This window comes from Anser cygnoides, chromosome 4, assembly GCF_040182565.1.
Source record: "Anser cygnoides isolate HZ-2024a breed goose chromosome 4, Taihu_goose_T2T_genome, whole genome shotgun sequence".
Classification (NCBI taxonomy): domain Eukaryota; kingdom Metazoa; phylum Chordata; class Aves; order Anseriformes; family Anatidae; genus Anser; species Anser cygnoides.
This window is the reverse complement of record NC_089876.1, coordinates 44704298-44727806: the sequence shown is the minus strand read 5'-3', so window position 1 is coordinate 44727806 and position 23509 is coordinate 44704298. Positions and strand designations below refer to the sequence as shown.

The window sequence follows — 23509 nt, the reverse complement described above, 5'->3', positions numbered from 1 at the left end:
AAAAAAAAAACAAAACACCACCTAATAATACATTGGATAATTCAGGAGAATTGTAGGAATACTGTTACAGTCTGCAGCCCTGCAGGTTCAGAAGATGCCTTGGAATTCATTGCACTCAGTTCAGGGTGCAAATGCTATAAATAGTGATTTTACTTTTTTTAGCAACATATTGCTTTAATGGCTACTCAGGGTAAAATACATTTTTATTTTGCAATTCCTGCTGTTTTTAGCAATGCATTTATTAAGAGTGCATACATTTTTCATTTTTAAGTGTTAACAATAGCAAAAGAACGTGAAGCACACCATGCGGATCTGGAAGGGAGATGGCTGATACACTATTCAACCTTAACTCTGCCCCAGTGTGGATGTTACGCTGTGATTCAGCCCTAAGCTATGTTACAGGTTGTTGCTAGCACATGAACACTCCCCTGTGCACCTAAATGGCTGTGGGGCTCGCTTTGACACATGGCACCTTACTGAACCCCTCTGTGATAATTTGGGTTCTATCAGCTGGGGAAATAAACACTAAGACATGGTTCCACTGAATGATTTGGCAATGCTAGAATGCAAATGAGCAAATGTGGCTTAGTAGAGTAAGTCCCGTGGACTTTACTGTAGCTAAGGTAGGAAGCTGTGTTTTCAGGGTGTCTAGGCCTTACTTAGGCCTTACTTTCCTATAAATTGTGTACCCCGAAATGCACCTGAAGAACACAGTCGTGCTGCTTGAAGCGATGGTGTACAGCTGCTGCTGACTGGGATGCTTATTTTATACTTCTGTACATTGACTTCACTGGACAACTGTTCTGTAGATTTAGAAGTAATTTCACAAAAGAAGATGGCACTGCCAAAACACATCGTCTGGTGGAGAAATTTTATGTAAAAGAAGAAAGAGTTGTTTTAGGCTGTTGCAACAATTTAACTTGGTTTTAAGTGAGTTGCCAGATACTGATGCTGAAGAGGTTGAAGGAAAAAAGGGTTGATTTTATTAGATGTAATAATACTATGCTTCGGTGGTATTTGCTTAAAAGGGCAGAGTTAAGGCTGGGCCCTCAGTTGCTGGAGTTGTTTACAGCATAATTTGGTTTGGAAGGGTCCTTTGGAGGTCACCTGGTCTACCCCCCTGCTGAAAGCAGGGTGAACCTCAGAGTTCAGTCAGGCACAGGGGCCATTTGAAATGCCGCCGTTAAAATATTGAACTGGGGTTTCCACCTGTAAAGGCGTGAAGTTTTTGGAAAATCTTTAGTCACAGATGCTAGTGGAGTGTCTTTACTCACTGCAAAATCCAAGTGAATCCTTTTTAAGATACAAGTGAATAAGGACAGGACTTTAGGAATTCCTGGATAGACAGTGGCTTATTCATACAAAAATGAAATAGTAGGGCAGCTAGCCTCAGTTTACAATGAAAGAGTTAGGTTCATAAGTTAAAAATTTACCTAGTGCACGTGTGTTATGATTACTTCTGCATGCACCTGACTCAGACAAATCAATGCATCTTCACTGGAATGTTTAAAGGAAGTCTATTCTTTAGTGTGACTTAGGTTTTTTTGTTTGCTTGTTTTTGTTGTTGTTTTGTTCTGTTTTTGTTTTCCCTTTAACTACTTCAGTGCTTAGACCTAAATAAAGATGTTTTTTCTCCTCTATTCTGTGTCTATCAGAATCTTTAAAAATGTATGTATAAGTACAGCTTTACTTTGTTTTGTTCTCCTCATGGCCTTACCTACCACACTACCTCACACAATTTTCTTTTCTGAGAGTCCCTGAAAGTGCATTTCTTCTGAACTTCACAAATGTGACTTGGAAGAGATCAGCCGGAAAAGCAAAAGTTCTGGAAAGTTGTGAGACACTCAAGTATTATTTAGGATCTAGACCACTATGTTGCCTTAAGTATAGCAATCAATACTCTTTGGGGTTTGATTCAGTCTCAAAGGCTTGTTTGCAGTGTAGTTTGTGAATGAATGCCACAATACCAGGTATACAAAGCTTGCATTTGTTATATCAGACACGATTAGAAGCTACATTCAAAATTTTGTACTACTACTACTATCTGAAGAATGTGGTTCATTTAGGACAAACTGCTACCTACTTCTGTTCACAATCTTTTGTTGAAGATAGAGACGCTGCATGGATACAATGTTAGTTTTGATATCAAAAGCTAGATGTGTGATAATGAGGGGGCATAATTCTTCTCGCTTTCATGGTCAGGTACTTTGCTGAAGTTTTAAGCTGTCTCTATACCGTAAAAACAAAACAAAAAGCACAAACTCTGAAGCTATTTATTATATTGTTTTTTGTTGCTGGGCTATATCATCAGAGTGTAAAGAAAATACTGACAGCGGAATAAATTAAGAATAATTGAAAGTTTCCTACTTAGTTTATTTCAGCACCTTGCTGTATTTGATACTTTCTAATAGCATGAGATGGTGTTTTGGATGTTTTTTTCAAAAGAATTCCCAATGTCAGAAAAGCTTTCACCAGCATTTGAGAGTTTGTTCTGAGACACAAGGCTTTTACCAGGAACTGGAATCTCTCTTTTAATAGTGTTTATTACCTTACTATCAGGCATTGCATGTACAAGGGGAAGCTTTTAACATATTTTCTATTTACTATTTTTAACCTCTCACCACTGCAGGGATCATGATATAGCTCATTGTCAACAAGAGGATCCATGTAGGGAAAATTATTATTCTTAGTATGATTAGGTTAATAATTTCATTGCCATCATCATAGTTGTCCTGGTGGTACTGTAATGTACCTCTCAAATGAACAGCAGCATTTTGTTGGATGGAGTAGCATCTGCATTACTCCATCTGAAAACACTGTTCTTATTTTGTCCCACTCATTATAGCAAAGTCTTCACTGACTTTTCAGAAATACAATCCCCATAAAGGGAGAAGGTTTTTGATGTCTGAAGTTCCTGTCTCTTCAGATTTGCTTCTTTTTTTTTTGGGGGGGGGGGGGGGGGGGGGGAGGGGAGGGGAACAACATTATATCAACTACATCGCTTGTATAAAGTCATTCAGTGGTCAGTGTCTAAAGTCATTCAATAGTAGACTATGTCTTAGTGTTGTCTGATAGTACAGAATATAAATCACACTGGAGTGTAAATTGGACTACCACAGAGTCAGTGTTGTGCTCATTAAAGTTACTTAAGTTTTTAGGATCTTACGAATTGCATTTCAGAGAGGGCAGGAGTACAAAAGACTGTAAAACACAAACAGGGAAACCTGCAGGTAGAGCAGTAAAATGAGATGTGTAAGAACATGCAGACAATGCATTTTTATTTTTAAGTCTTAAAATGGACAAAGAAAGAGTGCAACTTCATCTTTGTAACAGAGTGATTGTTGTCTTTTTTATATATAAGAAGGCAGGAGTAGGAAGAATTTAGTTTAAAAAAAAGAAAAAGAAGAACAGCCAGGAGGAGCTGGCTGTTCAAAGTGAAGTATTAGTAATTTCCTATAATTTAATCAGACCAGATCCCAGAGCAAGATAATGAGAGCATGACCTACAAAAGAGGACTTTTTGGAAGTTAAAAGGGTTTCTAACATGAAGCTTCACTAGGCATGTGATTTGTCATGAAGCACCATATAGAGGACTTTTTTTTCTTTCACATTGCAAAGAAATCATAATATAGACATTAGTTCAGATGGTTAGGGAGAGCTAATTTGGCTTATGCCTGGAATCCTTTTACTGTTACAGCTGTTAAACTACTCCAGAGTCATATTTGAAGAATTTATCTTCTCAATAATGTTTTGTTCTGGTTCCTGGTACACCATTTTTTTGGTGCCTAGTTTGCTCTTCATGGTACTGTGATTTGTATCAGTTCAGTTTACGTATACAGAACCCGCCATGGTGTATGTGTGAAGTGTCACGTGTTTTATGAAAATAATGTGCAGAAATCCTGAGTTCAAAGTAACTGGCAGTATGTAATGGATGTCAATTTTCAAGGGGGAGGGGGACTTCTCTGCTTCTCTTTTCGCCCCCCAAACTAAGACTTTTTATTTCACTTTTAAACATTGTTCATATGAAGAACAACAAATGACGTGGGCTGATATGATCATAAAGAATAACAGATGATATTAGGCTGAAGGAAAAAAAAAAACACCAACAACTCAAAAAGGTAGATATTATCCCTTTCCCCAAAGGATTATTAGTTTTTTTTAATTTAAATAATAAAACTCAGGCTTGACCAGACTTCAGTTCAAAGGAAGCATGCTGCAGGGTATAGTCAGCATGTCTCTGCACATATACACTGCATTATGGCTAATTCAACGTACGATTCAGTAACATATACCCATAAGTTCACTTAAGAGCTTGTCTTTCAGTTTTTCTTTTTTACAGATAACTCGGGGTCATAAATTACAGAACCGTTATGCTCCCAAAGACGATTTCTCTTTTTCTTCCGTACCTTCAGTAGCATTTACAAGCTGGTGTTCTACTGGGCCTAGACACCAAACATGCTCAGTCTCAACCTGTTGACTTAGCAGTTGGCTCTATCGCGTAAAGTTTCTCCTGCTTTTCCAGGGATTTCATGTTTGTGGTGTAATTACACCAAATGGTAGAAGCTCAGGTTAAGCCTAATGCTCAGGCTAACCTGTTCTGTTTTGCAGGTTAAAGAGTTATGATTTTTTTGAGAAGCATGCAGTAAGGAGAGAAAACCTGGACTGCGTAAGCAGCCCTTTCCCTTGTTCTTTTCAGTACTTAGGTGCTAGTGGTGGAAGTTGGGGGGGAAAGAATGGCTGATGTTGATAGCACAGTAGACCATGAAAGAAAATTTGTTTTGCAAGTCTGCTGATTTAGCTGCTGCTTAGAATAAGTTGCATTAAAAACAAAAGGGTTACCAGGTGGTAGAGGTCTTGTAACGCATGGCTTCATCAGCAGTTTCAGAAAGTCAAGTTAGGTTCCAAACATCTGCTCTGTTTCATTTCTTTTGTTTGGGACACTCTCTCACTAGGATAGAAATAAAAATTTCAAAACAACTCAAAGCAAGCTCCTGTCGTCGTTCCTTTGAATTCTGCGTGGTCCAACCTCTAGGGATTCCTATCCTCAAGAAGGGGTTATAACTCTGCTGGCCCTCATCTGAAGGTTGCTGCTTGAATGTCTTTTTCCTTTACCACAGGGTTTTCTAAGCAGGTACAAAGAATTTTTCCCTGCATGGTCTTAAACTAGTAGGACAGAAGTTTTACCTGAAAGTTTCTGTATAGGAGAAGATTTGGTAAAGGCTTACTTTAAAATTAGGGCTTCCTACTTTAAGTGGATGTTTTGGATGTGTCCTGGGTCTTGGTGCCTGTTAGGGTTTGTAAGATGGTGCATCAGGGCAAAAGTGGGAATTCAAGTGAATGCTTAAAAACAAATGGCAAGTAACTCTTAGAAAAATGCATTAAAAGAGTCGATGGTTTTAACAAGTGTGACTCCGCTTTGTGAGTGATCCTTATGTGTGAATTTATTAACGAACAGGAATTCTTTGCAAGTTGGAGTCTTTGACTGGTGTAGTAGTACAAATGAGCAACGATAATTCGTCTCAAATAATTTGTTTTCTCAAAAAAATTAAAATAGCATCAGATCTTCCACAGCAAGATGATCAGGGAGTCAAAAGTATGTAAGGAAAAGGGAGGGTGGTGGGCAACTGGATTTATCCAGCAGCTGGTGTTGTGGCTGTTTGTGTTTGCATGCTTTCCTGAAGCAGAGGCAGAATAGGCCACACAGTGGCCTTATAGGCCACTGTGTCAAATCTAGACCTCGCTACTAGTGACTGAGAACTCACTTCATCTGTGATTGGAGCAGAATTTCCCCTTGTCTGCTTTTGTATTTCTAGCACTTTGAGGCCATGAAGAGCCCTTCTCAGGCACCGGTGTAAGCGTAACAACCCAGAGCTGCTCTAATTTCTGCTGCCCACTGGCTCTCATCCTGCTCCTCGTTCTGGAGAGGAAGGGCTGACATAATCCTTTTGTCAATTCTGTGTGGCCAGAGGGAGTTGTATGCACAGAGAATAACTCTGAAGGGGGCTCTTCTGCCCACCTTGAGGTACTTTTACATTGCCCATAAGGTCTAAATGGACTTCACGATAATTGCTTATATGTCTTCCTGCGGAGCGCTATGCCACATTGAGATAACAAAGCAAGCTCTAAATAAGCTACCTTGTGTATGGGAGGCAGTTATCACAGCAGTCTACCCAGGTTAATTCAGCTATAATACTTCTGGGTATACTCAAGCTGGCTCAGATATCACTACATAGCACTGTGTTATTTAGTATAGACATATTCTCATGAGAATCGGAGTTGTTGTCTTTGAAGGCGTTTACTGGCCTGCATAAAAAGTGTGGGTAAAGCCCACAGAGTTTTCAGCCAAGAAGTGCTCTTTGAAAAAATCAACTCAACTCCCATTGCCATTGGCACGCTTGTTTGTTTGTGCAGCAGAAAAGCCAGTGATGGAATGGATGTAGACACGAAACTTCCCCTTCACTTCCAGCATTCCTCTCAATCTGAATTTTAGGTGGATTTGTAAGGCAGAATACAGAAATGGACTGTGCCCTAAGTAGCCACAGCATTAGTTTCTCGTAGCATGAGCTCAACACAGAATCCTAAATCTCTTTAAATTAAATCATGTTTCCACTTTTTATTCGGTGCTTGCACATTATTTACGTGACCTCTAACTTTTCTTAAGGTTGAAAGCTGAGGCGGTGCCTTAGTGTGTCTAGGAGCGAGGAGTGTCTGTTCCACATGGAAAGAACTGCTCCTGTGTGTTAGCCTACCCCTACGAGTAGCTTCCTAATCCTCTCTTATTTGGCTTTGCTTGTTAACCCCAAGCAATCCTCTCAGGGTCAAAGAAAGCAGCTGTCTTTGGTAGCAAACAGCATGACAAAATAAATACTTCTTCAAGCTCCCCTTAGATACGTTACCATAATATCATCCTTGTGGGAGGAATTAGAGAAAGAGAGAATATAATTTGCCATGCTTTAATCTGACTTTGGGAGAGAGAAAAAAATAAATTATAGGGGACTCGATTCTTGTGACATTTATGGGAAGGAATAATTTCAGTATCTAAAACCTAAACCTTTTGTTTCTGAACCAGTCAGCAAGCTAATGTGCATAAAGCACTCAGGTGAGTAATGGGGCAGAGTAAGATGGTAAATCAGGAGCACGTTATTTACCAAAAATAGATCTAGAGAAGCTGCATATAAGCAAAAATAAACAGTGGTTAATAACAAAGATCTTTGTGAGATCAGGTATGCTGCCTGATCTCACCTGCTGTGCTTGAGTATTGACACACGTACAGTTTGTGAGCTCCCCTCTTTGCTTTGTGACCCCTTGACATAGGTTGTAAACACAAGAGGCATAGTTAAAGGCATTGCAGCGGTTTGGTCTGAGGCTTCCCTGGTTTTCTTTATTGCAGCTTACATATTATAGTAGTGTTGGAATTTCTAATTGGTTTTGTTGTTTCTTTTATTTCACTGATCACTTGAACAATCTTCATAAATGTCTTCTAAAGCAACAACTCCATGTTTTTTAACAGTATTTTTCTAAGAATCGATGTTTTGGAGTGGTTACTGTGGGGTTTTCTCTTTCTGTATTTTAATAAGAAGGAAAGAAAGTTCACAGCATTTGCTGTCCCTACCTTCCCAAGTTCAATATTTAAAATAATCTAAAATGACTAGAATGAGTTCCATTTAACCAAATTTTTAAAACCAGACCATAGTGGTTTTTATCAACAATGGGCCAGCTTTGCAGTCTTCCTCTGATTGCCCTTGTGCTGCTAAGGTGATGCAGATGTGGTGGAAGTTGCCTTCGTCTTCCCTGACGGGGATTCTCATTGCATGGGGATGTTCCTAGGGGGAAAATAACACTGTTGTTTCTTACGTCTCAGTATCACTGAAACTTGAATAGGCTGTGAATCAGAGACGGAGCTGTGGTCACAGATGGAGCCGTGGCTGCAGCTTACTGGGATCTAGTTATTCCTAGTTAACAACCATTTCCAACTGCCCCTGAGGAGCCAATCCCCAGGTTTTGTGTTAGAAAATGCAAGGGAGAATCAGAGATCTGTAAAGGCTCATGCTTCATTCCTCCTTTGCCAATGCTCACAGGTTACACAGCAGAGAACCTGGCCCTTTACGTAGACTGAACAGAAGTGTCTGGATTATTGAGTATGTAGAGATAGTGATTCTTTCGAGCTGAGTGGAAGGAATTGCATTTGCCAGAATGCCACTGGGGCTGTTGGGAAGTTAAGATGTCTTATTTGTACTCAGAGAAGGAAATACTGAGCTGACCCCAAAGTCAAAGTAAGTGCAAGTCAGAATGTTCAACAGTGCATCATATCATCGAGGCAGGCAAATGCACACGCTTCTTTGACAGTTTTTTGAACTCCAATATGTCCTTTATAGGAAGAGCAGCCAGCCAGCCTCCTGCAGCAACAAAGATCGAGAGACAGAAAGAGAGGCTGTGTTCTTCTCCCTTCCTTAGAAGCTGGCTGAGTTACCTTTGTGCACAGGACGTGAAAACCTGACTTTAGCAAGCAAGAATTTTTTTCTTGCTGTTTTTCTGGCATGTAAGTTACAATTGTTGCTTGGAGTGGTCTTTGCATCTAAGAGATCTAGATTCCAATGACAGAGCTTTCTGGGTTATCTGGTGTTCATGAGGATGTTTGGAGGCTCAGTGAGACAGTTCACTGACAAGAAGTGGACAGTTTTTTGGAGTTCTTGTTTCTTTTTTTTTTCCTGTAGTTCAACAAGAAGTTATTTTCAGAGATTCTTCACACCTTTTGGGAGAGAGCTTCACAGACATCTCTATTTTTCCAGCTTTAATCCTTGTGTAGCACTACTGCACTGATGAGAATTAGTTTTCTTCCTTTTTCTCCAAAACCACGTGAGATGTAATCACTGCTTTTATCACTGATAATTCATCCTTTTTTTTATCCTTTGCCAGTCAATATTTATGGTAAGTTTTCTAGACCAGCTGGAGAGATTGGTCAGCTTTTTCCTATATGTGGGAAAGCAGAGATTTTTCATTTGGTACTTGCTATTTTTCATTTTGGTAATGCCACTACTTTGTCAGTGTCACTGCCTGAAGATTTGGCAGTTGTATAAGTTGATAGAATGAAAAGTTACTTGGAACTGGTTCAAGAGAAGACACAACATGCTTTTAACCCCTTGGGGAGAAGAGGAAAAGTTAATGCTGCCATTTGTGTTATTCCAGACATTTGTTGGCCTTGCTTGAGATACTAGAGCCAGCAGTCATGAAGAAAGCAGACGAGAAGTAGCATGTTCTTCTGTAGGGGTCTGATTTCACGTGAGTGTCTCCTAGACTTCTGGTTTATGCAGTAGTTATTAGACATCTGAAAGTGCTCTCAAGAACTACCTTGTGCATGAGAGACAAGGAAATATTGTTTCCTTCTCTTTTCTTGTGTTTGTATAGCACTTAGGGGTACAAGTCAGAGAGTCAGTCTGTTGTCCTCAGCATACATGGCCTAACAAAAAATAGTTTGTCTGAAAGACAGTCTGTATTCTAATTAGATGTACTGTAGGAAAGATGCATTTAGCAGTTTCTCAGTGAAACCAAGGCAGCAGTGAATGAAGTCATGCATGTGGACAGCAGTTAGTTGTCCCTCTGAGAAACAGAGGTAAGCAGGAAAAAAAAAAAAAAAAAAAAAGGAAAGCACATTCCTTGAAATGACTGGGTATGTTCTGGATGTTGCTGTATGTTTTTTCCAACAATTTTGAAACCTAAAGAGCTTTCCTCAGGTATTGAAAGGATGCAGGGCTTATATTATTCTGTCACAGTACAAACCCTGGTGGGATTTCTTCCCTTCTCTGTTCCAAAACTTGACCATGTCTTTGAAAAGACACAGGAAACCAGATCTGTTGCATAGTCCTCTGTACTTATTGACTTCTGTGTGTAGAGAAAGAGGATGATGCATCATTTTCATTTTGGTTTCAGCTTCTGTGTCTTTAGTCAGATATTTTCTGTTCTTTTCTGGAAATCTCTTTCTATTACCAGTGAGAGAAGTGGTATGGAAAGGGAAATTTTACCTGAGATCATGTGCATCTACCTTGCCACAGATTTGATATTCCCTTTTGAGCCTAAACCAGCTCACTGCTTCCAAGCAAGGACAACAGCCCTTTGTGGTTTTCCCATGTTCTCTTGCACCTTTGAGAGTTGCCTTGTTCTTTAGATTCCCACAAGGGGCATTAAGGCTGCCTGCCTGACGAAGAAGTCAGTACCTGCAGTGCCTCAGTAGTATTTCTGCCCCACCACCTTGCATTGAACATTCATGACTTATTCCTGTTTTATGGGTGGTGGTTTGGGAGGGAAGGCACTTTGGACTTGGTACGAGGAGCTGAAGGGGGACTGGGGACTTCATGCGTCCTGTGTATATCCTCAGCCAGGCAGGAAGGTATGGATGGGGAGGCAGCGGGTGCTCTTGTTGGCGTGTTCGGGTGTGCTGAGGGATCATTGAGGGCTGTGCACTGAGCAAAAGTAAGTGTGGAGACATTGGCCTCCAGTAATGATAGCTGGGAAGCTTTACTTTCTGAAGCCATGGTTTCTGCTGTTTAGAACCCTTTTTTTTTAAAAAAAAAAAAAAAAAAAAGCCTGTTGGCAATTAAGGATTTCTTACTAATTTAAACAGTTGGTTTTGGCAATGTACAGATCGTCTTGTCATAGGTACTGTTACTACTAATGCAAGGTTGAAAAATTTACACCAGAATAAGAGTCAAGGAAGCAGATAATTGACTGATTTATCAACCTTAGCAGACCATTTTTTTTCTGCTAACATTGTGGTAGCTATGGTAAATTTACTCTGGATTGCTTAAGGGTACAGATCGTATATAGTTAGTACAACACATGAGGGCACCTCCTTGAAATGAATGGGTGAAGGAGCAGGTAATCAGCCAGCATGGCTTTGGTGCCTCCGTTAGCCTTTTGGGCAGTGGTGTGTCCCCTAGGAGGGTTTGGAATTGCCCTGCCCAGGACAGCTGATAGCATAGGAGCTTTATGGCGTTTCCCTGGTGTTTCTAGATCCATCTCAGTCTTTCAGGTCGTTTGAGAACTTTCTGTAAACTTATCACCATGCGTAAGCCATTATGCTGAATTGCTGTTGTGGTAAGGGGAATTATTTATTTTCATTGCAAATTGTTTGTATGCGACCAAGTGGCATGTTTGAACACTTTTCTCACTTTGGTCAGCCCATTTTGCCAGATGAATTGACGCTTGCAACTTCTCATGCACTTCTTTTCCGACTGTACGGGTGACTAAAATCTCGTTGCTGTGGTGACCCTGTCAGTTTTAAATGACTAGCCACACTAAAATGAGCTGCACATATTGAGGGTAAACCAATGTTACAATAATCTGCGCTGTAAACCGATCGCTTTTCTCTTGGCTGCTCTAAATTGCAAGGAACATGTAAGGATTTTTGTCCTTGCTTTCTGCTGTCGGGGCTGTGACTGTTCTGAGGCTTGCAGTACGTTTCAGGCAATGAAGATGCGCTTTGTCGCAGTAAAGAGTTGAGACAGAAATCACTGCAGCCAGTTCTGGGAGGTGGCAGGTCAGGTGCAGGCCTTAATTAAGATGAATTGTTAGCTGATGAAGGCACTGAGTGAGTAAGAGCAGGCGGTTCATAGATGTATTTCAAAAAAATAGAGAACACAGATATGCAAAAGAGAGTGAACCACCGGTTTTATCTGTTACCAAGTTAAATGAAGATTAGAAAGCAAAGCTTTCCAGCCCTTTTTGGCACCTAGATCATACATAATATGATAAGAGAAACTGTGCTAGTCATGCTTAATGCCCTACTTCAGTTTTGCTATGGGTACTTCTTCTCTTGTGAAGTGCTCACTACGTAAAAGTGACACCTGCAAGGGTGCTTCTCTGAATTTTCTTCTGGTGTTTGCCAAAGCCTTTTGGATACCTCTGACAGCCAAGAAGAGTCCAATTGCTTTAAGATGCCTTGAGCCATCCAGTCAGCAGATAGATCCTCTAAACCCTCCGTTATGCCTAGTCTTTTTCTTGGAGATTGATCACCTCAGCACCAAAAAAGCGTTGCTGGGCATGCAGAAAGAAAATCTGCTGGTCTTATTTCAGCTATTCAAGGCAGATGTTTACCTCTGAAAATGTATGTAATTCCTCTATTTCCAAGCTTTTCATTCAGGGTCAGAGGTCAAGTTTTTGGCTAGTACTGCGATCACTCCTATGTGCTAACCCCTTTTTTAGAAATCCATTGCCTTTAAGGGACAAAAAGTATAAAGAACTGAGGTGGTTGTTACTTTTTTTTTTCTCCTTTTAGCTATCTTAATAGTGTAGTATGATCCTTCCATTTTCTCAAGTAGAAGTGTCCAAGTGAATGGATCTTGTCTTCTGTAACACCCAAACAAAATGTTATGCTGATGGATTGAGAATGCTGAGGTACTTCACTGCTTGAACTCATGGTGATTGTTTAGTCTGACCATAGTTTTCCCTCCTTCCCTCTCTTTTTCTTTTTTAAGTCAGAGATACTGCAGCCTGACATCTTCTCAGGAAAAAAAGTTAAGTCTTGATTTTGGTGTCTTCAGACACCAACAGAGGACTATGCCCTAGAATCAGACTACTACAAAACATGTTGGTGTTTGGAAATAAGTAATCAAGCCTCTGGTAGGTTCTAGTTTTGTGTGCAGTAAACAGTTCTTCAAAGAAGACTTCATTAATGGCCTGTCAAAGCAATAAAATCTCTTCTCGCTCATGGAGTTCATTTTCATCCAAGGATGTCTTTAAAATACAGATTCCTATACTGACCATTTGGCATTCATGTGATTATCCCCCACAATAATTTGATTTAGAGTGGAAACTAAATTCCTGCATTTAGAAATCTTAAGACCGTAGAAAGCTTTTCCAAATTCTTTGCTAGAATTGTTTGGGGTTTCATTTCTAATAAAGGCCCACGTTGGGAAATCTTAAAATATTTCTGGTCCTTTATGAGGTAGGCTGACATGGTAGGCCTCAACGCTTTATATGCTAAGGATAATCAAAGTGTTGAGAATAATGTTTAACTCTTACTTTGGAGATGCCAGCATCCCTGTTACCTTCTGGTATTTGACACGTTCTCAGTGTGACAGTCTATTGCCATAGACTTCTAACTAGAGCAAAACAAATTAACAAGCAAAGTGAATTTTGGCTCACTGGGAAGAATTATAAGGAATTTTTCAACTTGCTTATAACTAAGGAAAAGTAGAATTTGTAATCACTGTGCTGAACTTACTATGTAAGTGAGCCCACTGTGGTAAATGTGTGCTGATGTTAAAAGATCACTACAGCTTCAGGTACAGGGAACGTCTCTGGGTATAGACTAGCACATGAACCACTTGAACCATCAAAGATCATTAAAACTGATTCCTGTTTCAAATAGAGCTGTGGGAATAACAGTTGATCTCCTGCGTAGTTTGTCCTCACATTTATAATACTCTGTCAGAGTCTTAATCAGATATCATAGCTGGTTTTAAAAGACCTGGGGAAGCCTGAAATTCCTGATAAGGGGCTTTTGAATCTGGCTCAGAAGCTGGTGCCTGAAGAAGTGTTTAGTTTTGTAGCAAATAGTTTATCATATTGTCTTTTTTCATCAGGAAAGAAAGGTGTATTCCTTTGATATTTTAATGTACAGACTCCAGGTTTTCAGTTGTCCGTATTCCTGTGGTGTATAAATCAGCATGATCGCAATCTCACGCTTTATGAAAGGTGTGCTCACACTCAACTATAGCTTATTATAGGATGTTGATGAGGGCCTGTGGAAGGACATTTCAGTAAGGTGGGCTGTGGTATTTTGCTCAGTCTCCATAAAAGTGCTACAAGAAGAACATAGGTACCATAAAATACGGTTTGTAAGGAACGTGATTTTCTGTTGTTAGACTGACACTTTATGTACTTTAGGAATCCGTCCTGGGGCTACTAACCAAGCCTTTGCAGAGTAAGCTGACTTCAGGAATATTTGTTTCATCTAAAAACCTCATTCATAAAAATCAATTGTCTTTGTCTCCTTCTCTTCAGGAGTTCTAGGTATTGGTCAAGTCAATGAAAGCTCTTTAAGTAGGATGCTCTTCTTTGGGGTAATGCTTGAGAAATGGTCTTCAGAAACATTCCTCTGAGCCCACATGTGTCCCATTCTGTTTTGTGCATGCACCTTGAGTGCTTCAGCTCTGAGCTTCAAATAGGGGCAAAATCCTAGAACAAAGTCATTTTAAATTGTAAGGAGCCATATACAGTATATGTATAATAATACATGTAGATTAGTATACACACATATATAGTATGTATATATGTATCATTGATATATGTGTATAACACTGTGAGATGTACTTCCGTGCCCACATATTGGTTGCTGATTACTAGGCTTTGCTATCAAGATACTGTTTCCGTGTCTTTAAGGTTTTTCTTCTCTCAGGAACATGCTGCCACCCAGTTCTAGAGAGGAGTGTTTTTAATTAGTCTCAGAACAATCTTTGGTGGGCAACGCACCCATAGATGTCCTGGATAGGGCTTCTAAAGCAGCCTCTGTGATGTTGCCTACTGTGGCCATCCTGATCACAATGGCCAGGTCCTCCCTGAGAGGTGTAGTATATTGTGGAGGTTTGGGATGGGAGGGAGAATCCTCTGGTATTTTTCATTGGCAAGGCGTGATGTGCTTTGCACCATAAAGGACCTCAGGGGATAGGTGGCTCAAATTACTGGCTAATATAAATACTCTCAGGCCACCAAATCCATTCCTGTTTCCCCATTCCTGTCTCATTCATATCAGTTTTGTTCCAACTTCTTGGCAGAGTTGAAATTGGCTCACTAAGCAAAGAACTGAGCAAATGTAAGAGGGGGCACAGGACCATCACTCTTTCAGTTGTGAGCTTGTGTCAACGGTTGTTAGGTTGCTGTTCACTTGTTTAAATCTCCGAATCCCAGTGGAAGCAGCACTCCTCTAATACTGATCCTACAGCTAGCAACTATAACCTCTTGCCTAGAACAGAAGAACAGTGAATCTTGGAGGCAAGGTGTCAAACATCCGTTGAACTAGCAGTAATCTTCTGAAGAGCTTGATGTTTTAGGGGAGATGAGACTTCCTGTCCCTATAATGTCCTATCTTGTGGTTTGTCAACAGCCAGGAGAACCTTTGTGAAGTAGTGATAGCTTACCTCAGGAGAAACCATGTATTTCTGTCCTCTTTCATGGATGTCCAGCTGGTAACAGAAGGATCCTTTTGGCAGATAAGGAAACTCATTTGACATACTTATTCTGGGGCACTAGCTTGAAAATAAAAGGTCACTGTCTGTTTCCCATCTTTGACAAAATTTTCTCCTTTGAGGGACAGGAAATAAGTCAGTTTTACATTGTCTGTGATAAGCATTTTCCATAATCCATCCTGCCTCCCTTCTTCCTTGGAGTCCATAACACCTGGATCCTGTTTCAGAGAGGAAAGCATTGTACGTGCATTTTGACTTTCAGCTGTTGGCTAGCAGTTGGGAAACCTGGATGCATGGTATTTCTGCACACTCAGAGTTGTTTGTGCACACGGGCAAAGCATCTTGAAGAGTCCCAGTTACTGCGAGGTAATTAACTTGTCTTTCTCTAATCTTGTTCATCCTGGAGCCCTTTTTAAAAAAAAGGAGTGCTAGAGAAATTGCTAGGTGAATGTTCTGGGATTTTCTCGCAAGTGGATTTTTTTAAACTCATTTTAAGTTAGGGATAAAAGCAGAGGATATATGTCCTGTCTTTAAAGTCTGTGCCTTTCTTTTTCCCTCTTCTCCTTCCCTCCAGTTAGGAAAATCATTATTTTAGAAGATGTGGAGATGAAATACAGAGTCCTACCTAGGGCTTCTTTTCCTGTCTAATTGCGTGAGTATTTTCACACATATAAAACACAGGGGAGAAGGACAGCACAGGAGAGTTACCGCTTTTTGGCAGTTCCTTCTTGCAGCTGTGCTGCTCTCTGGGTCAGCCTGCAGTAGAGAAATTTGGTTCAAGCACCAGCAACACTGCTAAACCATTTTGTGATGAGGTCAAGAGTTGAATAATCATCCCGTTGATAAGCGAGCGAGCCAGAAATTCTGTTGAAAGAGGACAGTGACTTATTGTGCTGCTTACCTATTATAGGTCACAGGAACCATGAAGGGAAAACGGGGGACCGAGGGCACTCTAGCACATGACTGTTTATGTAACTGTGACTTCTAAGTTTTATTTGCTGCTGTTGATGTAATAAAAGGAGTTAAGGCAGGCCTTTGTGTCTTTATTAAAATCATGATTTTCTTGCAAGCATCCCTATGGGAAAAATCAACAGCGCTACTGCTCTGGATGTATAGTCTAATCAAATGTAGCTGTAAATGCTTTTTAGAGGCAGGGATGTCAGTGCACAGTGTGCCCAGCGTCTCTGAGGTAGTCCTACAGGCTACACATCGACATAGTCTGGTGGGTGTGGGAACACACAAAGTTTGTTGAGCCCAAAGAAATAAAAAAAATATACAAATCGAAGTGCTTAAAAAGGCAGTCTGAATACAAAAACAGTAGTTTATGGGGAACTGGACCTAGTGATTTATACAGAATACCACAAAATAGACTCCCCAGATATGACTGCCATTTTTAGGCCTGTGAGTGTTGCTTTCAGTAGAACCTGGTTGTGAAATTAGCAAGGGTTTATGTGAAGCTGACAGCCGGAGACAATGTGTGTTAGAAAGTGATGCGATATTAGGGAGTGATCTCTTCTAATTATTATTTTTTTCTGTTGCTAAAATGATATGTTTACACAGTATATATGGTTTACCTAAGGTATTTACCGTATTCAGCCTTTAGCTCCTTCATTCTTTTATCTGGTCTGCACTAAATTCTGCCATGACACTTTTGTGACTGCTCGTTCTCATTGAATATTCTGTTTACAGTGAGGACTTCAAGTTCCTCTCCTCTTAATTTCATCCTGGAGCTTCTCCAGTATATCTTTGACTTTCCATATTCCACTAAAACTGTTCTGCCCAGGGTGACTAGCAGCCACTTTCTGGCAAATTTCAAGGCTCCTGTGCCAGAGGTACTTACCCAGCTTGGCTGGAGGAAGCGAGCATCCTTCTGTACTCCACTTCTAAAGGGCTTACGTTGGATGACTATTGCAGAGCTAAAATAGAGACTTGGTGGACCTGCGTTCTCTTCCTGAATGTGCTGCCATCGTGTGATGGGAAACTCATCAAAACTTATTTGGATATGATGCTGGTGGTGATAGCATGGTTCTGGGTTGCAGCACCTGTGAAGAGAGCGTATTCTGAAATGGGCTGCCAGAACGGCGTATTTTGGCCTGGGGCCCAATCTCTAATCCTTGTTAGAGGGATCTAAGAAAGGAGACAGGAGGGAGTATAGGACATGGTAATTTGATGTGTTCTGGTGGTAATTGAAGCCATCCTGGAAGCCGGATAGGAGCACAACAGTTTACAGTCTGTCTCACCTCTTCCTTGTCAGTGACTACTTTTACACTTCTCCATGCCTTCTCATTTCTCAGCTGCTGCTTCTCCTCACTCGCCCCCCTTTTCTTGCTGTTCTTGAGAGAATTCACATGAGGCCAAACTCTGGATCACTCAGGTGTTGTTTCTGCTTTATTTTTTATTTGTCTGCCTATTTACTTGGCTTTAAACTGATTGCTCACCTGAGTCAGTCTGTGGTTCCCCAGAACTCCTTACGGATGGCTTACTGCTTCATTTAAGTTTAATGTGACCTTTTAAATTCTTTAGGCATCTTTGCAGAGCTCCTCAGCTCCCCAGTGTGGACCTATCACTCAATCCTAGCTCTTTGAGTAGGCTATGGAATAGTGTTTAGTATAAAATAATATAGAAAATGGTTTATGATAGTCATTGAAGAGGGAATAAGATATGCTGTTAAACTGCTGCTTATACTTGTAGGTCAATCTAGCTTTAGTTGGGCTAAACAAAAGCTCAGGGGCAAGAAAATATCAGAGAGAGGAAACAAGTTGGAGCAACAAACTAGGAAGATGACTTGGGTGACAAATAGCCAACAAATGCAATTGTAACTTTATTTAGATTGAGGCAAACTTGAATGGTCATATCTGAAATCTTTATATAGATCATGATGCTTGATGCCAAGAAGTTGTAGTTTAACCCTGGCAGGGTGCTGAGCACCACCCAGCCGCTTCCTCGCTCTCCCCAGGTGGGATGGGGGAGAGAACCTGAAAGATAAAAGTGTGAGAATTCAGGGGTTGAGATCAAGACAGCTTACTAGGTAGAGCAAAAGCTGCACATGCAAGCAAAGCAAGGAATCCGCTCGCTGCTTCCCATCGGCAGGAGGTGTTCTGCCACGTCCAGGCCAGCAGGGCTCAACATCACACGTAACAGTTCCTTGGGAAGACCAACGCCTTCACTCCCAACGTCCCCCTTCCTCCTCCCCTAGCCCAGCTGCTGTTGCTGAGCACGATGGCACACGGCATGGGACATCCCTCTAGGCAGCCTGGCCCAGCTGTCCCGGCTGCGTCCCCTCCTGGCTCCCGGTGCCTCCTCGCTGGCCGGGCAGCACGAGAGGCAGCGAAGTCCTTGGCTCCGTGTGAGCCCTGCTCTGCAACATCTGAAACAGCCGTGGGTTATCACCCCTATTCTCATCAAAAATGCAAAACACAGCGTTTTGTGAGCCTGTGCAAAGAAAACTAACTCAATCCCAGCAGAAACCATGACACAAGGTAATAAAAAGAAGGTCTTTTAATACTGTGTATCCTGGTCGTGTAGATTCCCAGGCTTTTCTTGAAACGTAACTGCAGAAGTTAGGGCAATCTTACCTAATTTATCCCATCAGCAGTTTTCATGTGAGCATTTCTTTGAAGTGATTTGACTTCTACCTTCTTTTATATTTGTTTTAATTTTTGTTCTGTAATCTGATAATTATGATTTCCATATGTATGATATCACTATAGCATATGGATTTGCAGCGTTAATTCTGTTTTGGAGTTCTGTAATTTACTCATTGCTCTGAGTGATTAAAGTGAAATTATGTCCCTCTTAACATGCCAATTCAGTCTCTTTGGGGTAGATTCCCTAATTGTGGCCATTTCTCAGGTAATTTCTGGTGGTCCACATGGTGTTCTTGCAATCATGCTTTTGCTTTCACTGCCCATGTCTGTCGCTCAGTGCCATGCCTTGAAGACCCTTACTTTTTCCTTGTGCTGCATAGCCTGCATATGCTCTGCTGCGTTCGTATTTCTCCACTCCAGGTCCATACGAACTGGAATTGTTTATCATCTCATACTTGCCAGTTTCACAAATGGCACGTGTACATTTCATTAGGTAGAGTTAGAGCTTTCAGCATTTGTGTTGGGTGGCTCAGTATTTAAATCAACAAACATGTTTGTCTTTTTCAGTTTGCAGAGATAAGTAGTGTGTGCAGTTAATATTTACATTTTTATTGATATCATGGTCAAATTCTAATCACCGCTCTACGTCAAAAAGCAGATGGTCACAAAATCGAAATAGCGTAGCTTAGGATCAATAAGATTTGTCTGTCAAACCGATCTCTTGAAGGGGAAACAGAACTTCTCCGTATTTGAAAACAAGCAGATGAGTGGGCGAGCGCAAGAAACTGGCACTTCTTCAAGGAGTGCTTTTGCACACATCTGTGGCTTTGCCAGAGATTGCTTGATATTGGGCTACATCAGCGGCCCAGCAGTATTTTGGTGCTTTTTGTTGATGCTGGCAGGAGTGGGAAGTACGTGTTTGAGGCTCCTGGGTGAAGTGTGATGTGGTAGTCCCGAAGCACGCAGGACACCCCTAACTTCACCAGTCTCTGCCAGCGACAAATGGTTTGGGAAGCAGTTCTCCCTCCAGAACTGCCATGGAAGTCAGGAGAGAGAAGTGCTGACAGGTTTTGACTCTTGAATCATGTTGAGAAGAGGCAATCTGATGAGCAGTTACTTGGTAAATGTTGGCGGGATTCCCAGCCAGGTCCTGTTCAAAAGGAAGTCAGTGAGAATTTGCCCCTAACTCCTAAGTTACCTTTTCCAGCTTTGCAATTTCCAGGTGGTTTCTTACCCACATTTAGCATTTCAGTCTTAAATAGGAATGAAATGTTTGTAGCTGAACATTTGTAACTAATTCTGTAATAACAAACGGGTATGTTTATGATGGAGAAAGAAGAAACCTAAATGTGGTGTTGCATGTCTGCTCCAACCTTTCAAGGACTTCTCACTGGAGCTCCTTAGCTGCGTTGCAAAAGGGAAGAAACACGTCATGCAAATCTTCTGCCGCAAACCTGAAAGTCAGCTAAAGTTTCTTGACAGGCGTGGAGGTTGGCTCCTATTTCAGACAAACGTGGTCTGGTGTCCCACGAACCCTCTGAGTTCTGGGGGGAGGTTTTATTTGTTTTGAACTCGTATGAAAGTTGATGGGTTGGTCTGGCTTCCCCAGGAGTTCTCAAGCTTGTTCAAACTCACAGGCTTGCAAGTGTATGTGAATTCAAGTCCTGCCCTGAAGGCCATGAATGGCAACTTTGCTTAGAAATGAAATTGCCAGGCTTCACAGTTATGCTTCTAAACCAATTCACTAGTGTTTAAAAGGAGGCTTGACTGAGTTCATGATAAGACACTGATGCTGGCTTTTTCAGCATTAACCTTACAGCCTCAAAATACAGTGGACTTGATACTGCAGCAACTGAGGGAATTACTGAGAAGAGGAAAATTAGAACTGTGTCAGCAGTTAGAGGTCTGGTTTCTAGGTACTGAAAGAAGCTGTATGGGGAAAAAAAAAATCCATCTGTCTTTTGGGATAGAGATGCTGCAGACGAAACTTTTCCCTTTTTTATAAAGACTGCTTGAAGTTTTGAGACCCGAGTAGGTACAGGTAGATGAGCAACAGGAGGGGGAGCTCTCACTGCGTTACCCAAGGCGGAGGGAAGTTCTGGGCTTGGTAGCAAGCCTTTAAGTGAAAAAGAAGAGAGCTTCGTGGCTGCTGCTCCCTGTCGATGATAGGTTGGTGGCTGCCCTTCACGTAGGCAAGACCAACGGGGAACGTGCATGTCTGGAAAAAGAAAGGCGATCCAAGTCGTGTTCCTGTCCTGTCTGCCTTTGGTACCTTTTTCTTTGGTCCCAGCTGTTACGTAGTCTAAGAAAGCTGTTACGTTGTCTAAGAAAGCTGCACTGCAGCCCCACCATAGCAGACGTACTTCCACTCCCTGCATCTTTACAATCAATTTGCCAGTGACCTGTTAAAGCACTGTGAGTATTTCCTGAGGGGTCAGCCATAGAGAGGAGGGATAGTTAGCCAAAAAAAATAAAAATGTGCAACATTACTTTTATGGTTAATGCAAAAACAGGTACAGGTGAGAAGGAAGAGCTCATTTCCAGTGCAAGTAGAATGAATAAGATCTGTAAGAACGGTGTTTTTTTAACTGTTTTTAAAGGACTGGTTGCAACTAGGAAACATCAGTGTTAAGGAATAGAGATACATGTCCAGGAACAGAGAAATTTGGAGGTTTAATAAGTTGGAAGTTTCTCTAAAACAGAAACCCACTTCTTCTGTTAGTTATATACAATTAAATTTCTCTCAAGCTGTAGTTTTTTGTTGACTGAGTGAAGGGAAATATGATTATCCCTCACAATTTATGGGCAGGGAGCAGAGACACAGAGAGAGAGAAGGATTTGGTCCAGGGGTTTGGGGGGGTGTTTTAACCCAGACAAATGTAAATGTGCATGAATGTAAGTGGTAGGATGCAGGCAGGTTCTGGCTCAGAGCCTGTGTAGTGGTGTCAGCTCTGGGCTGTGTTGCAGGGGACGTGCCCTGCTCTTGGTGCATCAGTTCAGGAGAAGTGCCAGAAAGATGCTTTCTTGGCTTCCAGTCCAGAATTTGCTTGTATCTGGGATGAGCAGACAGGTCTCATCTGGCTGCACCCAGCTGTAAAGACATGCCTCAAGTTACTTTGCAGCATTCACAGGATGAAATGGGAATACCTGCAGTTCTCCTGCAACCTGCAGAAGTGCTGCCTCGACTGGTTAGCACGTCTGCTGTATTTCAGTGTACATGGTATTGGCCTGCTGTTGTTAACACTGCTGCCATCTGTGATCCTACATTGGATAGTATCAAAATAATTTTAGATAAGTGCTTTGGGTTTTGCTTGGCTTTTATTTGTTTTGAATAGGAAAGATGCTAACCCGCTTCTGTGTAAAATACTAATCTAAGGAAACGGGTGCTTTTATTGTGGGGTCTTAAAATATTGGTGAAAAAATTTCAAGGGGTTTTGAGTAAAAGGAACTTAATATGACGCCCTACTCCTCGTAATGTATGCAATGTTCAGAGTGTTTGTTGGTATATCTATACTTATGCAAGTGGCTAGGTTTTTCCTTCTTAAATTAATTGGATCAAAGCAGTAACATAAATCTAAGATTTTACTCATTGACTTCTCTCCAAGCTTTGTAATTTGCCGGAATTAAATATGGAATCTGGGAATAATACATGATCATAGGTACAGTACATATCATGCAGGCTTATTGCCAGAATGTCAGTGGAGGGTTATATTAAATTCTTTTGTTTTGCTGTGCTATGATTACAAAGATTCTTTTGTAGCTAGGGACACTGAGTCTAAAAGAAGAAATGTGAGAGGTATCTGGCAAGAGACGATAACATGAATTTAATCCTAGCATTGCTGTTGTTCTTGACCATGTTCTGATTGGCCAACAAGATCTGCAAAAAAAAAAGCCTTGGTCATGTCTGTATTACTTTGAATACTATCAGGAAGAAGAGCAATCCAGGGTCACAGCACTGTAAACACTGCCAGTGAGATCTGAGGAGAGACGAGATGTGTTGCAGTTACCCAAAAGAGAAAATGTAACTAACTGCATTGAGACCAACACATGCTTTTTTTTTTTTCTTTATAATTTCAGCTAAACTAACTTCAGTTTAGGATAGTCTTTAAAACCTTAATGAAGAGTGATAAGCGAATGGAAAGCAAGTAGTGTCTATGTGAGAAGAAAAAATAAAACCCAAAGGTTAGTTTTGTGTGTATGATATTCCTCTCCTAGGTAGGTGGAGAGATGAGACCTTTAGTTTGCATTCATGCATTAGTCATTTCAGCTATTCAGAAATGAACTGTATATTATTGGTACAAATTGTCTTATATTGTAGATAGGGGTAACTGCAAGATTGGGCTGAGATTTAAAGTCACTGAAAGAAACTCCTTTGAGTAGCTATACACCTGATCTGCTTTTGAAGGCACGCATGCCTGTTTTCTGTACTGAGACTCAAGTATCTAATAATTTCTGGGCCTGTAAGTCCCTGCTTTATACCACAGAGTTCATAATACTTTGCAGGGTGTGCAGACTGTACTGATAATAAAATAATTATCAGTATATATGGGTGGTGCCCTGGTGGTATTTAGTACATGTGGTATACTTGTACTGTTGCAGTTTTAACTGTTTTAGTAATGTTGACTGAAAGATGACAGGCTTCCTGAATTTGGTCCTCAAAGAAACCCTTGTTCATAGTCATAAAACTTTTTCCTGGTCACTCAGTCCAGGCTGATGCCAAGTCCGTTCACTTCAGGGGGAT

General features: G+C 41.0%; 1 protein-coding gene across 14 annotated transcripts in view; it reads left to right on the top strand.

Annotated features, from left to right (window-relative positions):
- Nucleotides 1-23509, top strand: part of ZNF827 (zinc finger protein 827) — a 160192-nt gene that overhangs the window by 56640 nt on the left and 80043 nt on the right. The window lies entirely within an intron of this gene.